General features: G+C 44.4%; 1 pseudogene; it reads right to left on the bottom strand.

Annotated features, from left to right (window-relative positions):
• Positions 1–12,614: 12,614 nt before the first annotated feature.
• Positions 12,615–15,227, bottom strand: part of LOC127673536 (ensconsin-like) — a 404,593-nt pseudogene continuing 401,980 nt past the window's right edge.

The raw sequence follows: 15,227 nt of genomic DNA, 5'->3' as shown, positions 1-15,227 counted from the left end.
TGGTTCACATACAAACATTCAAGTAAAGCACTTGTAAAACAAATGTATCTTCAAAACCGATCTATATTCCACTTGATGTTCACTTAGATTAAAAGAGGAGAAGGGGCCATTTTGTTTGGTTTTGTTTGTTTTGTTTTTGCTTTTGCTTCTTTTTTTTTAAACTTCTCCCAACAGTAGCTCTGTCTTCCTGGCTCCTCCGGTTAGTTATTACAGAGGAGGTCAGGACTGGAACTCAAGCAGGTCAGGAAGCAGGAGCTGATGCAGAGGCCATGGAGGGATGTTCCTTACTGGCTTGCTTCCCCTGGCTTGCTCAGCCTGCTTTCTTATAGAACCCAGGAATACCAGCCCAGGGATGGCACCGCCTGCAATGTGCCCTCCCCCCTTGATCACTAATAGAGAAAATGCCCCACAGCTGGATCTCATGGAGGTACTTCCCCAACTGAAGCTCCTTTCTCTGTGATAACTCCAGCCTGTGTCAAGTTGACACACAAAAGCAGCCAGCACACCAAGTGACAACATGTGTTTGTTGTCTTAGGACTCTGAGCAAGAGCTAAGCCAGTGTAAACAACATGCCCCCGGGCCTCCAAAACCTTGAGCTAAGCTACACAAACCTGTTGTTTTCCCCTCTGGTATATCTGTTGTGTTCTCGAACAAGACTGATGAATCATATAAACACATTTATGCAGTTCTGCTCACTTCGGTGAGGCAGACGCTGTCCTGCAATGTCAAATCTGTTTCATCAGTCCACATTTGTAGAAACTCAAATTCTTTTGGGGTGGAACATTCTGAAAGTCCTAAATTCTTGTCCTGTTCTGAAAACATTTAAGAGTCATTTGTTTTCTTCTGCTCAAACATAAGACATCCACACAAGTAGACTGTGTTTTCATTAACCTTTATATCCCAAATTATGCATTTGGTATTCATAGTATTCTGTACTGTTTAGCAATGATTGTTGTGTGGTGTCCTGATACTGCTTATATTCTAATGCTAATATTGCCCCCCACCCCCCAGAACTGGTTGTCCCAGAGAGAGTCTACACTTAGCACAAGTGACACTGTGTGACCTTGCCCCCAAGTTATCTCTGATTGTTAAATAAGATGCCGACAGCTAATCGCTGGGCAGAAGAGGCATAGGTGGGGTTTAACATTCCAAGGCTCAGGGATGGAGGAGAACCACGAGGGGGAGAAGAAGAGGAAGAGTGGAAGAAGACGCTGTGGGCTATGGGTGTGTTAAAGAGAACATGGCCGATTGGTGTTAAGAGCAGCCCAGATGAGACATAGCAATGATAACTCGGGGTTATCGATAGGAACGTAGATTCTAACAGCATAGAGGGCAGATGTCTTCCCTGCTCTTGTGCTGTTTAAAGCTTATTGTCAATATAAAGGTTGTGTGTGTCTTTTATCAAAATTGAATTAAATCAAAATTTAATCCTTCTTTCTAGAACTCAATGGTCTAAGTCGGGGTTGAAACCCCAGGTGAGGATTAAAAAATTCCTACAGCAAATCACAAAATCAGATTTTGTTTTGTTTGGTGAGGTGCTAGGGTGTGGACTTAGGGGCTCACACAAGGTTTTGAGCGAGCAGTCCACCACCCCTGTCCCACAGGATGACTGCTTTAGTAGGCGGCATAGAACAATGTTGAGTAGAAGATTCCAGGACATTGTCTTCTCAGAGGAATCAAGAGACGGGAGCAAGACTTAGACTCTCTTCTTCTCATCTCTTTTTTCTCTTCTCTCGTCTCTCTCCTCTTCTCATCTTTCTCCTTCTCTCTTCCCCTCATCTTCCTCCTCCTTCCTGTGATGAACCCACAGCTGTTCACCAACTATGTGGGAGTAATTCTTCTTTGTTAACCTTCCTTTCAGGTACGGGGGAGGCAGAAAGACCTGGAGTTTAAACCTGGCTTGGACAATGAGCAAGACCTTGCTGTGGAGAGGGGCACCACTGCTGACTGTACAGAGCACAGGACTGGTGGTGAGGGCCAGGTGAGCAGGCAGTCCTGAGTGCAAGCAGACAAGGGGACTGAGAGAAGGACAGAGGAGGACAGAGTACATGCCAGCATGTGAGGGCCATTACAGAGCAGCAGCTGTGTGTGTCATATGTGAAGGCCATTACAGAGCAGCAGCTGTGTGTGTCACATGTGAGGGCTGTTACACATCAGTGGCTGTGTGTGTCACATGTGAGGGCCATTACAGAGCAGCGGATGTGTGTGTCACATGTGAGGGCTGTTACATATCAGTGGCTGTGTGTGTCACATGTGAGGGCCATTACAGAGCAGCGGCTGTGTGTGTCACACATGAGGGCTGTTACACATCAGTGGCTGTGTGTGTCTCATGTGAGGACCATTACAGAGCAATGGCTGTGTGTATCACATGTGAGGGCTGTTGTTACACATCAGCGGCTGTGTGTGTCCCATGTGAGGGCTGTTACACATCAGCGGCTGTGTGTATCACATGTTAGGGCTGTTATACATCAGCGTCTGTGTGTGTCACATGTGAGGGCTGTTACACATCAGCGTCTGTGTGTGTCACATGTGAGGGCTGTTACACATCAGCGGCTGTGTGTGTCACATGTGAGGGCTGTTACACATCAGCGGCTGTGTGTGTCACATGTGAGGGCTGTTATACATCAGCGTCTGTCTGTATCACATGTTAGGGCCGTTATACATCCGCATCTGTGTGTGCCACATGTGAGGGCTGTTACACATCAGCGGCTGTGTGTGTCACATGTGAGGGCTGTTATACATCAATGGCTATGTCTGTGTCTCTGAACATGATTTGCTCACATCCACTTCCACTGCTAATTTTTTTTTTTTTTATAATAGGCACAGTGAACCTTCTGATCTATATCGTAAATGGCAATCTGGTAGGTCAGAGACCCAGACTCTGTAAGCGATTTGTGCTGTGCAAATGGTTTTTACTCATAGCATTTCTGTTCTTTGCCTAAAACTTGCCTTCCAATCAGTGTCAGAAACCCAAGCCCTGCAACAAGGTAAATATAGAACTACTCAAGTTTTCTTCCTGTAATCTCATGGTTTCTCTTTTTACACTTAGATCACTGAGATCACTGAGCCTCGGGGACTTTATCTTCCTCTATGATGTGATTCATGAAACAAAATTTAATCCTTTTTGCTAGATGACTAAGCAGTTGTCTCACTATTGTTTATTGAAATCCACTATTGGTCGCCATATTTTAAACATCGCCTTTATTAGAGAATGCTGTCTTAGTTAGGGTTTCATTGCTGTGAAGAGACGCCATGACTGTATCAACTCTTATGAAGGACAACATTGAATTAAGGGTGGCTCACAGGTTCTGACATTCAGTCCATGGTCACCACGCTGGGAAGCATGGCGGCCTGCAGGCAGACTTGGGGCTGGACATGGAACTGGGAGTTCTACATCTTGATTCACAGGCAGTCGGAGAGACTGAAATGCCCTGACTCAGGCCACATGTGACTCAGGCCACACAAGAGCATACCTCTAAAGGAGAGAGGGTGGGTGGATTCTCAGGTTGATTTTAAGTTTTGTTTGAAAATGAAGTTAACATAGAACGGCCTGAACCAAGAAGAAAATGAATGTAGTGGGCTCAGTCCACTGTGGTCTTCTGTCTGTCTGTCTGTCTGTCTCTTTGTCTCTGTCTCTCTCCCTCCCATCCTCCTCCTTTCCTCCCTTCCATTCTCTCTCCCTCCCTCCCTCTCCCTCTCCCTCTCCCTCTCCCTCTCCCTCTCCCTCTCCCTCTCCCTCTCCCTCTCCCTCTCCCTCTCCCTCTCCCTCTCCCTCTCCCTCTCCCTCTCCCTCCCTCTCTCTCTCTCTCTCTCTCTCTCTCTCTCTCTCTCTCTCTCTCTCTCTCTTCTCTCTCTCTCTCTCTCTCCCCCTTCCAAGACAGGGAATCTCTGTGTAATAGCCCTGGCTGCCCTGGAACTCACTCTGTAGACCAGGCTGGTCTCAAACTCACAGAACTTCCCCTGCAGTCCACACTCAGTCTCTCTATGAACTAAAGATATGCTGACATGTGTTAATTATTTAAGTATAGACAAGTAGTCCCACAACCAGAATAGATAGCCTAGGGACTGTCCCATGCGTGTAGGATCGAGAGACTTCTGAGTTGGCAGACAATTAAATGGAGAAATTAAATGAAACTGTTCTGAGCACATTGTGCTGTCTGCTGGGATCGCTGTGTCCTGGGTAGTTTTCATGTCAACTGGACACTAGCTAGTGTCATCTGAGAGGAGGGGACCTCGACAGAAATTTAGCTGTAAGCAAAACCATGGAGTGTTTTTTATCTTAAACATCATCTGAAATCATTTAGGACAGTAACCTATGTGATTTACTACAGTTATGTATTTCATTGCAAAGGTGTCGATTTGTCACGAGTTGTTGCTTAGATCTTCCTGGTGTACTTTATATTTTAAAGTATGTGTATTCCGTTACTATGAGCACTCAAGAGGAGTTATCAGCCGGGTGTGGTGGCTCATGTTTATAACCTCAGAACTTGGGAGGTTGAGGCCAACCTAGGCTACACCGTTAGTTCTAGACCATATGCAGACCCTAACAAACAAAACACTAACAAACAAAAGAGGTATTAAAGCGATTGAAGTGATAGAGGTAGAACACTCAGGGTCCACAGGCACCTCAGGTTTTATACGCTGGGCACAGGCAGCCCAGCATTTACAGGGGATTTTTGTTTGTTTGCTTTAACATTTACTGCAATTCCACCGATGATTCAGAGAGAACCCTGAAACAAGGCCCAGGGCCCATCAGGAAACTTGCCTTCCTAATCAGGTGGACAAGAACTGAGGACTTTGTGTATAAGAAGGTGGGCCGGAGAGACTGCTCACCCGTTAAGAGTACTGACTGCTCTTCCAGAGGTCCTAAGTTCAAATACCTGTAACCACCCGGTGGCTCACAACCATCTGTGATGGGAACTGATGCCCTCCTCTTCTGGTGTGTCTGAAGACAGCAACAGTGTACTCATATACATAAGATAAATAAATCCTGCCTTCCTATCCCCAAGAAACTGCTATCATCTAAGCCACAGCAGCCAGAAGAGGGAGAGATAATGGGGCAGTCTGCACCTGCATCTGCCTGTTCATACATTACAGGCTGTGGGTTCAGATGATTGAAATGAATCCTATTGTCAATCGTGGGAAACTAAAGAACCCCTGTGGGTAAATTGAGATGATCCTCTCTGATCACTGTAGCACAGATAGAGCAAAATTAGGGGAGCAGAAGTCTTTACTCCTGGCAACTTCAGTGAGCATCCTGTCTACCGAAAAGGGTAGCCAGCTGATTCTGGGAATGAAGATAAAATGACCAGACTGCCTCTGAAAACTGACTGATCATCCTAGTAGCTCACTGCCGCCACCTCCTGGAGATCGTTGCCATTTGTAGGAGACAGAAATACATCTCAATGTAAAATATAAGCATAAAAAGTTGAATTAGGTGGTTCCAGAGTGGTTGTACCAACCTGCAATCCCACCTGCAGTGGAGGAGTGTTCCTCTTTCTCCACATCCTCGCCAGCACCTGTTTTCTCCTGACTTTTTGATCTTAGCCATTCTGACTGGTGTTAGGTGAAATGTCAGGGTTGTTTTGATTTGCATTTCCCTGATGAGTAAGGATGTTGAACATTTCTTTAGGTGCTTCTCAGCCATTTGATATTCCACAGGTGAAAATTCTTTGTTTAGCTCTGTACCCCTGAGGCGGTTCCTCAGAAAACTGGGAATGGGACATAGCCATGCTTTTTGATGAGTTTTTGTTTTTGTTTGTTTGTTTGTTTGGTTGGTTTGTTTTTTTGTTTTTAAAAAATCCTATTGCCATTCTCATAACTGGCAATTAATATTGACACAAACAATAACATCTATCATGTTAAAATATTATATTTTGTGGTTAAAATGCTACATTCTTTTTTATTTCATTTTGAAAGAAAAACAGGTAACTGCCCAGAGTCCCATTCTGCTCCCTCAACTTCTGCAGTTTTATAAGATTCTTTTCACATAAAATAAATTACAAGGAAAAAAAAGCAATATTTCTACTTACTAATTATTTTTGTTTGTTTGTTTTTGTTTTTGTTTGAGACAGAGTTTCTCTGTGTAGCCCTGGCTGTCCTGGAACTCACTCTGTAGACTAGTCTGGCCTCAAACTCAGAAATCCACCTTCCTCTGCCTCCTAAGTGCTGGTATTAAAGGTGTGTGCCACCACCTCCGGGCTGAAACTAATTATTATAATGCACACTGCAGGTGTTCTATTTGGTGTTGTTTTTTATTTGTTTTGATAAGTTCTTACTATGCAGCCCAGAATTGACTCAGACTCTATGTTCTCCTGTCTCAAGCTCCTGAATGCTGGATTGCAGGTCTGTGTTACCGTTCCCAGCTGAAAACAATTTTTTCTGGTTGTTGGCTTTGAGTGTGTGTGTGTGTGTGTGTGTGTGTGTGTGTGTGTGTGTGTGCATGAGATGTGGATGCAAGTGTGGTGGCCAGAGGGTGACTTCTGGGAGCTGGTGTGCTCCTTCTACCGGGCAGGATGCAGGGACTGAACATGGCTCGTCTCCAGGGCTGGCGTCTGTCAGCAAGCACTGCCTGTCATGAACTAAGGTTTTGTTTGTTTGCTTTTGCTGTTGTTGTTCTATTTATTTGTTTTGAATGCACATCATGAGAAACAAGGAAGAAAATGGGGACACCAATTGGGGGCACATTAGAGCACCATGCTCTCTATAAAAGTGATTTCTGTTTTTAAGCATCTTTGCCATTTGTAGGAGACAGAAATACATCTCAATGTAAAATATAAGCATAAAAAGTTGAATTAGGAACCGCCAGACTGACTTCCAGAGTGGTTGTACCAACTTGCAATCCCACCTGCAGTGGAGGAGTGTTCCTCTTTCTCCACATCCTCGCCAGCACCTGTTTTCTCCTGACTTTTTGATCTTAGCCATTCTGACTGGTATGAGGTGAAATCTCAGGGTTGTTTTGATTTGCATTTCCCTGATGACTAACGATGTTGAACATTTCTTTAGGTGCTTCTCAGCCATTCGATATTCCTCAGGTGAAAATTCTTTGTTTAGCTCTGTACCCCTGAGGCAGTTCCTCAGAAAACTGGGAATGATATATCTGGAGGACCCCACTATACTACTCCTGGGCATATACCCAGAGGATTCCCCAGAATGAAATAAGGACACATGCTCCACTATGCTCATAGCAGCCCTATTTATAATAGCCAGAAGCTGGAAAGAATCCAGATGTCCCTCAAACGGAGGAATGGATACAGAAAATGTGGTATATATACACAATGGAGTACTATTCAGCCATTATAAACAATGAATTTATGAAATTCTTAAGACAAATGGATGGAACTGGAGAATATCATACTAAGTGAGGTAACCCAGTCTCAAAAGAACACTCATGGCATTCACTCACTGATAAGCTGATATTAGCCTAGAAGGTTGGAATACCCAAGATACAATTCACATATCAAAAGATGCCCAAGAAGGAGGAAGGAGTGGCCCCCGGTCCTGGAAATGCTCAGTGCAGCAGTGTAGGGGAATACCAGGACAGGGAAGTGGGAAGGGGTGGATGGGGGAACAAGGAGGGAAGAGGGCTAATGGGACTTTCAGGGAGGGGTGATCCAGGAAATGGAAACTCACTTGAAATGTAAATAAAGAATATATCAATAATAAAAAAATTGAATTAATGTAGAGGCTTATTTCTTTAATCTCAACACCTAGGAAGTAGATGCAGGCTGGGGAGTGGTGGCACACGCCTTTAATGCCAGCACTTGGGTGGCAGAGGCAGGCAGATTTCTGAGTTCGAGACTAGCCTGGTTTACAGAGTGAGTTCCACAAAAAGGAAGTTGATGCAGGTAGGTTGCTATGGGTTAGAGACCAGCTTGGGCTATATAGTATGTGGTGTCTAATTAGTCCCAGTGGGCTTAGGTGAGGTCTGCGAAGGTCCGTGGATGGTTCTTGGTCCTCAGAGAATTTGCTCTGGGCAGGGTAGTGGCAGTGGTGGTAGCTGCTACAAGCCAGAAATGCTCCCTCGCTGCGGTGGTTTCTTTTCAAATAGAGAATGCTTACAAATGGAGCAACCATTGTGTAAAATCTCTATCTCCACAGCATTCCCTTTGTAAGGAACCTTGGGAAAGGGAGAAAGAGAGAGGAGAGAAGAGAAAAGAGCAAGAGTGTGAGAAATGGGAAGGGCTTAAGGCTTTGCAGTGTCTGCCTCTGCCTGCTGGGCCTCTCTCAAAGCTTGCAGTCATATCCCCTGAGGTGGTTTGAATTCCAGATAAATTGAGGAGCTATGTCTCCATGCTAACAGTAGGGAGAAGAAAACGGGGGAGGGGAACAAGTTAATATTTGCAGCCCATGTCCGTTGATGTGTGCTGGCTTCATTCATAACACTGTTGCAGGGCTAAGGTAGGCCCAGCCATCCGACTCCTGGTGCTTTAGTTCTCAGTTTTTATACATTCTCCTTTTGGCACAGGTAGTGTTAGTCACAGAGCTTTGTAGCATCGTCCTTTGGCTGTGTCTGGCAAACTGAGCACAGATTCCAGAGTCAGCTCCAGCCCCGACCTCACCCTCACGAGGTTATCTAAAGTCCTCTGTTTCTTCATCTCTGAATAATACCTACCTCACCAGGTTTTGGGAGGATTCAATCAAGGTCCCTGAGGCTTGCCCCCGGAATATGCTCTAAAGAGAGGTGGCCATTAGTTATGCATATTACTGCAGACTCTGCTTAAAATTTAAGCATTCAGGCTGGAGAGATGGCTCAGTAGTTAAGAGCACCAACTGCTCTTCAGAAGGTCCTGAGTTCAAATCCCAGCAACCACATGGTATCTCCCAACCATCCCTAACAAGATCTGACGCCCTCTTCTGGAGTGTCTGAAGACAGCTACAGTGTACTTACATATAATAAATAAAATCTTAAAAAAAAAACCAAAAAGTTAAGCATTCTTGTTTTGATTGACAGGAAATAACCTGGAGCCGAGCATCAGAAGAAAGGGTAGGCGTGGCAGCACGGGCCTTTCAAGGAGCACTCAGTAGGTAAGGGCGGGCCATCGGGCCTACACAAATAAACCCTGTCTCAGAACCTCTCTCAATTACTGCTCTCCCACCCCAAGCCTCAACAAGAGAAATGGATTTTTAGCAGTTTAGCCTTATCAGTGTGGTTTATGTCTAGAGTTAGATGCCTTCTGAATTATTTGGCTTTAAGAGGCATAATAAAGGCTCCCATTTTCACGGCCCTATATTCCCATTTGAAAATATCTTGTCAGGTTGCCATGCCTTTTCTATTTTATTGTTATTTGCAGGCTGTCAGACAGGCAGATCCCAGGCTCCAGAGTCACAGCTCAAAGTGTACACACATCCACACAAAAGGTCCTGCCGGCTCAGCCTGTGTGCTTTGTTAAGGCAACCCTGTCACTTCCATCTGGAGAGTAAGGAGGTCATTATCCAGAGGGGACTGGGGAGCACCAGGAAACAGGACTGTGGGGAGTCGCATTGTCACAGAGGGAGTCAGGGAGAGGAGCCCCCAGCACTGGGCACTCAGCCGGCCTTTGACAAGGAAAGAACTGAAGGGCTGGCCTTATCTCTGTGATTCTAGGAAAGAATGCTCCCAGAGACTTCAGCCTGCAGGAGTTCCTGCCGGGGCTCAGTAAGGCAACAAACAGCTCTTACTCTCTGGTGGTTCTTTGAAAGTCTTGGGGACAAAGTGTATCATGGTCTGTACAGAGATCTTCTGACTAGAGAGATATGGACAGATCAGAGCTGTGGGAACCAGGCAGGGGCTCTGGAGGCTTGAAGATCTAATCTGTGTCTAGAGGCCCTTTGAAGAGTAACTGGGTCCCCCAAGTTACTAATGTTTACCCCAAGGAGCTGGCAGAACTGGGGCTCACTTCAGGTACTCCAGGTAAATATGGCCACTATTAGAGTCAGAAGTGAACACTTCCTAGTTCCTTCCTCAGAAGGGTTACCATGGATCAAACACAGCTTAAACTTGGGTCAAAGTACCAGTAAGGATCTTTATGTTACTTCAACACACATACACACACTACACGCACATTCATACACCACCCACAAACAAATATACCCACACATATTCACACACCACAAACATTCACATACCCCCCACACAAACCACACAATATACACCCACACATATTCACATACCACACAATAGACACATACTATATACATATATATGTACACACACACACACACACACACACACACACATACATATACACACACAATGAGAGAGAGAGGGAGGCTGGATTTTAAGAATCCTCTGGGATGATTGCTCAGTCAACCTCACACCACACTAACTGAACGGTTCCAGAGAAGCAGCTGAGCAATGTGTCCTGCAGACTCCCAGGCTGGCTTGTAGCTTTGGCAACTGTCCATCAATTAACTCCACAACTGTGGGGCATAGTTAATGCCCTGGATCCTGCTCTGACCTTCCTAACCCCTCTTCTCTGGCATCTTCTGTGAAGGCAGCTCCTGGAGGAAAAGTCATTGCTAAATAAAGCCAGAACATGGCTTGCTCCGCCCCTCCTGCGCAGAGTGCCTCGCCTCTCCCTCTTCCTCCCAGAGCTTCCAGCGGCCAAGGCTGGTGGAGACTTGTGGGGAAGCTGTCAGCGTCCCTGGTGTCAAGAGGGCAAGTGGGTGGAAGGACATTAGGAAATGCCTCAAATCCACTGAAATAACAAGAAACTCTTGGGAGAGCCCGAAGGGAGATCAAATACAATGGTACAGTCGCTCCTCTCCACTTAGCTTGCCGGGCATTATGTACGGAATGGGCATCTAATGATGCAAAAATGCTCATGCCACTTGGGGCACTGCTAGAAACCAACCAAGCAGTGACAGCCCTTCCCACAGCCGTCTTGCTCATGCATATCAAAACATCACATCATTTATTGAGTAATTACTAAATAAATAATCCACTCTGTATTTGAAAATTACCACATACTTAGAAAATGGCACTGAAGTTAAATGGAATGTCATCTGAAGACTCGGCGCCGGCTATGGGGCAGAGGTGTAGTTTGGAAGCGGGAAGATTAGCCTCATGGCTGAGGAGTCCCTCTGTGCACACAGGGTGTGGACGAGCGTGCGCCTGTGTATATTTACCAGAATGAAGTCAAATCACAGAAGTCCTAAGGTAAAACTATATCAAACATTTTATTTGTATTTTGTTTGCTCGATTTAAATAAATAGAACAAATTTGCTGAACAGATTTTTTTAATACACTATCTAGATGTACAAGGACAACCAAATAGGGAAACCCCACAAATCGATGTTTTAACAATGTTTTACAAATGGTTGGTAAAGATTGTATGCTTGGAATTAAAAGAACCCCAACGGATGAATAGTCTCCCATTAAATATTGTAGATTCACCAATTGCTCTTAGTATAAAACCAAGAGTAGGAGGGATACACCATTGCCCTTGGCATTCCGTCTCCGTCTCTCATTGGTCGTCTCTTGAGTGGGAAAATAAATTGAATTTATATTAGCAAGTGAAAGTGCAAATTTGTACAGCAGGACTGAGCAGCAAGAATGAAGAAAGATTAGACAGGAGAAGCTGACAGTACCTGTACAATGAGGACACCTGTGAAGGGCCTTTGTCCCCTGACGTCGACATGACATCATTTATTTTTCATTGCTCTGAAATGAATAGAACCAAATTCTTTGATCTAAAGAAATATTAAATATTTACTTCCCCACATCATTCCTGATCACGTAAGGCAGAGAGAGAGGTCCCACCATCGCTGGTGGTAGCAGCAGCATACAAACTTCAGAGAGCCCCACAAGGACTTCCACGCTCCACAGCAGCAGGCGGCAGAGTGTGTCCACTGGAGATGTCTGCGCCCTGTCTTGTTCTAATTTATCTAGCAGAAAAAGCTTTTATAAATACATCACTTAAAAAAAAAAAGAGGTCAACTGAGCCAGGCGGGGTTGGCACACGCCTTTGATCTCAGCACTTGGGAAGCAGAGGCCAGTGGATCTCTGTGAGTTTGAGGTCAGTCTGGTCTACAGAGCCAGTTCTAGGAAAGGGCTACACAGAGAAACCCATTCTCCAAAAAGTAGGGGAAAAAAAAATCCCAAAAACAGGGAACAAAGAGAGGACAGCAAATTATTTTCTTGCTCTGAAAAAATTGTTTTCACATTTTCATATTGGTCAGTATAGTTCTGTAAAAGGAGTCTCAGAAGACTGTGGCCGCGGTCTGCAGGACGCCTGTGACAGCTGTTTATGAGCCAGGTCACCTGGCCTCCTGCTGCCTCTACAAACTGCTTCTGCAGTAATATTTAAACAATCAGGTTTGTTTAAATTCCCTCCACTCAGTCGACTTGGAGGGCGCAGAGGTACTGATGGTCAAGTATTACATTGTAAAACATATTTTATTTTTGCCAATCTTATATATTGAAGTTTAAAATTCAACAAAGGTCTGTGTGATAATTATGCCTTGCCAGTCCATTTCTTTGTATAATGAAATGCTTTTTTTTTTTTTTTAAGGATGCAGAAAAATATTGATTTACTAAGAAGGAGGAACACGCTGGAAAATGCCATATCAGGGTTTCAGATTAAGGAGCATTTATTTCTATTGTCGAAAATGATTAGAAAAGCTACCAAGTCTGTTGTCTTTAGCTGGCTTTAATACATCTTTTAAAAATGATGGTCAAGAACTCTTTAGAAAACCGGAGGGAGGGGCTCCTTTGGAGCCTGAAATTCCATTCGTTGTAGAAAATGTTTGTTTTGGTTCTTCAGAGGAAATGCTCATATAACTTCTACAATGAGGAGACAGAAAAGAGAACAGATTAATATGACTCATCTAAAATTGAATACTATGGCAATAGCTTATATTTATAAAAAAGAAAACCCCACCATGCCTTTCTATATAGCATCATATATAAGAACAGGCAGCCGTGCTAGAAGTACGGCTCAGCCAGTGGTAAAGCACTTGCCTAGTGTACATGAGGCTCTGGGTTACTCAGTACCACAACAACACAACCAAACACAGACATAAAACCAGGAGACTGTGTTGGGCTCATAAGCATATCTGAGGGCAGCACTAAGAAAAATACAGACCCTTTCCATCAGCACAGGGGACACCCCTGACTTAGCAACGCCTTTCTTAGGTCATTAAAACCCATAACCTCTGAGAAAACCACTGTCATTGGTCCTGTGTCCTCAGTGTTCAACACTTAGGGCTCTAAACTGCAAAGGAGGGCGAAGGAAAGTTTATAAATGAATGGCTACCCCAAGGAACAGTGCAGCACTTGAGATCAGAGCCTAGACTACTTCTTGGAGAAAGATAGTGGAAAGGAAAAGGATGATTTAAAACACAGGGAAGCAGAGTGCCAGGTGGGAGCTGTTCCTCCAGGCACATAGGGGGTAGGACAAATCAGGAAGCAGCAGGCTCCCGCAGTGTTTCCAGCAGCAGAACATTAAGCAGGCTGCTTTGAAGGCTTAGCAATCACAAAGCCAGGTGGTATGACCTAGAAGACATTCCACTAAAGCTGGTAACACCCCAGAGGAGAGAAGGAGACCGGTTCCTCAGAGGCTTCTTCCTATTCAAAGTTGTTATGGCTTCACAGACAGTTTAACCATAGTCCTCTACTGACTCCACTTCAGTATCTGGAACTTGGCCAGTTCTCTTCCTAGGAACAGTATGAGGAAATGCTGATAAACTTGATCTTCTGGGAAGGTAGGCAGACCAAACCCAGGCTTGCTGAGGGTGTGAGCAAGCTAGCCTATCCCACTTGCCCTGATGGCTGGGACTGAGTTATGGTAACGACCACGGAGCAGTAAAACATGATGTGCCTCTTTATTTTGGCTAGCTATTATTCTTTTTTTTTATTTATTTATTTTTATTTTTTTATTATTCGATATAATTTATTTACATTTCAAATGATTTCCCCTCTTCTAGTCCCCCCACTCCCCGAAAGTCCCGCAAGCCCCCTTCTCTTCCCCTGTCCTCCCACCCACCCCTTCCCACTTCCCCGTTCTGGTTTTGCTGAATACTGTTTCACTGAGTCTTTCCAGAACCAGGGGCCACTCCTCCTTTCTTCTTGTACCTCATTTGATGTGTGGATTATGTTTTGGGTATTCCAGTTTTCTAGGTTAATATCCACTTATTAGTGAGTGCATACCATGATTCACCTTTTGAGTCTGGGTTACCTCACTTAGTATGATATTCTCTAGCTCCATCCATTTGCCTAAGAATTTCATGAATTCATTGTTTCTAATGGCTGAATAGTACTCCATTGTGTAGATATACCACATTTTTTGCATCCACTCTTCTGTTGAGGGATACCTGGGTTCTTTCCAGCATCTGGCAATTACAAATAGGGCTGCTATGAACATAGTAGAACATGTATCCTTATTACATGGTGGGGAGTCTTCTGGGTATATGCCCAGGAGTGGTATAGCAGGATCTTCTGGAAGTAAGGTGCCCAGTTTTCGGAGGAACCGCCAGACTGATTTCCAGAGTGGTTGTACCAATTTGCAACCCCACCAGCAGTGGAGGAGTGTTCCTCTTTCTCCACACCCTCTCCAACACCTGCTGTCTCCTGAATTTTTAATCTTAGCCATTCTGACTGGTGTAAGATGAAATCTTAGGGTTGTTTTGATTTGCATTTCCCTAATGACTAATGAAGTTGAGCATTTTTTAAGATGCTTCTCCGCCACCCGAAGTTCTTCAGGTGAGAATTCTTTGTTTAACTCTGTACCCCATTTTTTAATAGGGTTGTTTGGTTTTCTGGAGTCTAACTTCTTGAGTTCTTTATATATATTGGATATTAGCCCTCTATCTGATGTAGGATTGGTGAAGATCTTTTCCCAATTTGTTGGTTGCCGATTTGTCCTCTTGATGGTGTCCTTTGCCTTACAGAAACTTTGTAATTTTATGAGGTCCCATTTGTCAATTCTTGCTCTTAGAGCATACGCTATTGGTGTTCTGTTCAGAAACTTTCTCCCTGTACCGATGTCCTCAAGGGTCTTCCCCAGTTTTTTTTCTATTAGCTTCAGAGTGTCTGGCTTTATGTGGAGGTCCTTGATCCATTTGGATTTAAGCTTAGTACAAGGAGACAAGGATGGATCAATTCGCATTCTTCTGCATGTTGACCTCCAGTTGAACCAGCACCATTTGTTGAAAAGGCTATCTTTTTTCCATTGGATGTTTTCAGCCTCTTTGTCGAGGATCAAGTGGCCATAGGTGTGTGGGTTCATTTCTGGATCTTCAATCCT

This window comes from Apodemus sylvaticus, chromosome 23 (genome assembly GCF_947179515.1).
Source record: "Apodemus sylvaticus chromosome 23, mApoSyl1.1, whole genome shotgun sequence".
NCBI lineage: Eukaryota > Metazoa > Chordata > Mammalia > Rodentia > Muridae > Apodemus > Apodemus sylvaticus.
This window is presented reverse-complemented; position numbering and strand designations above follow the sequence as displayed.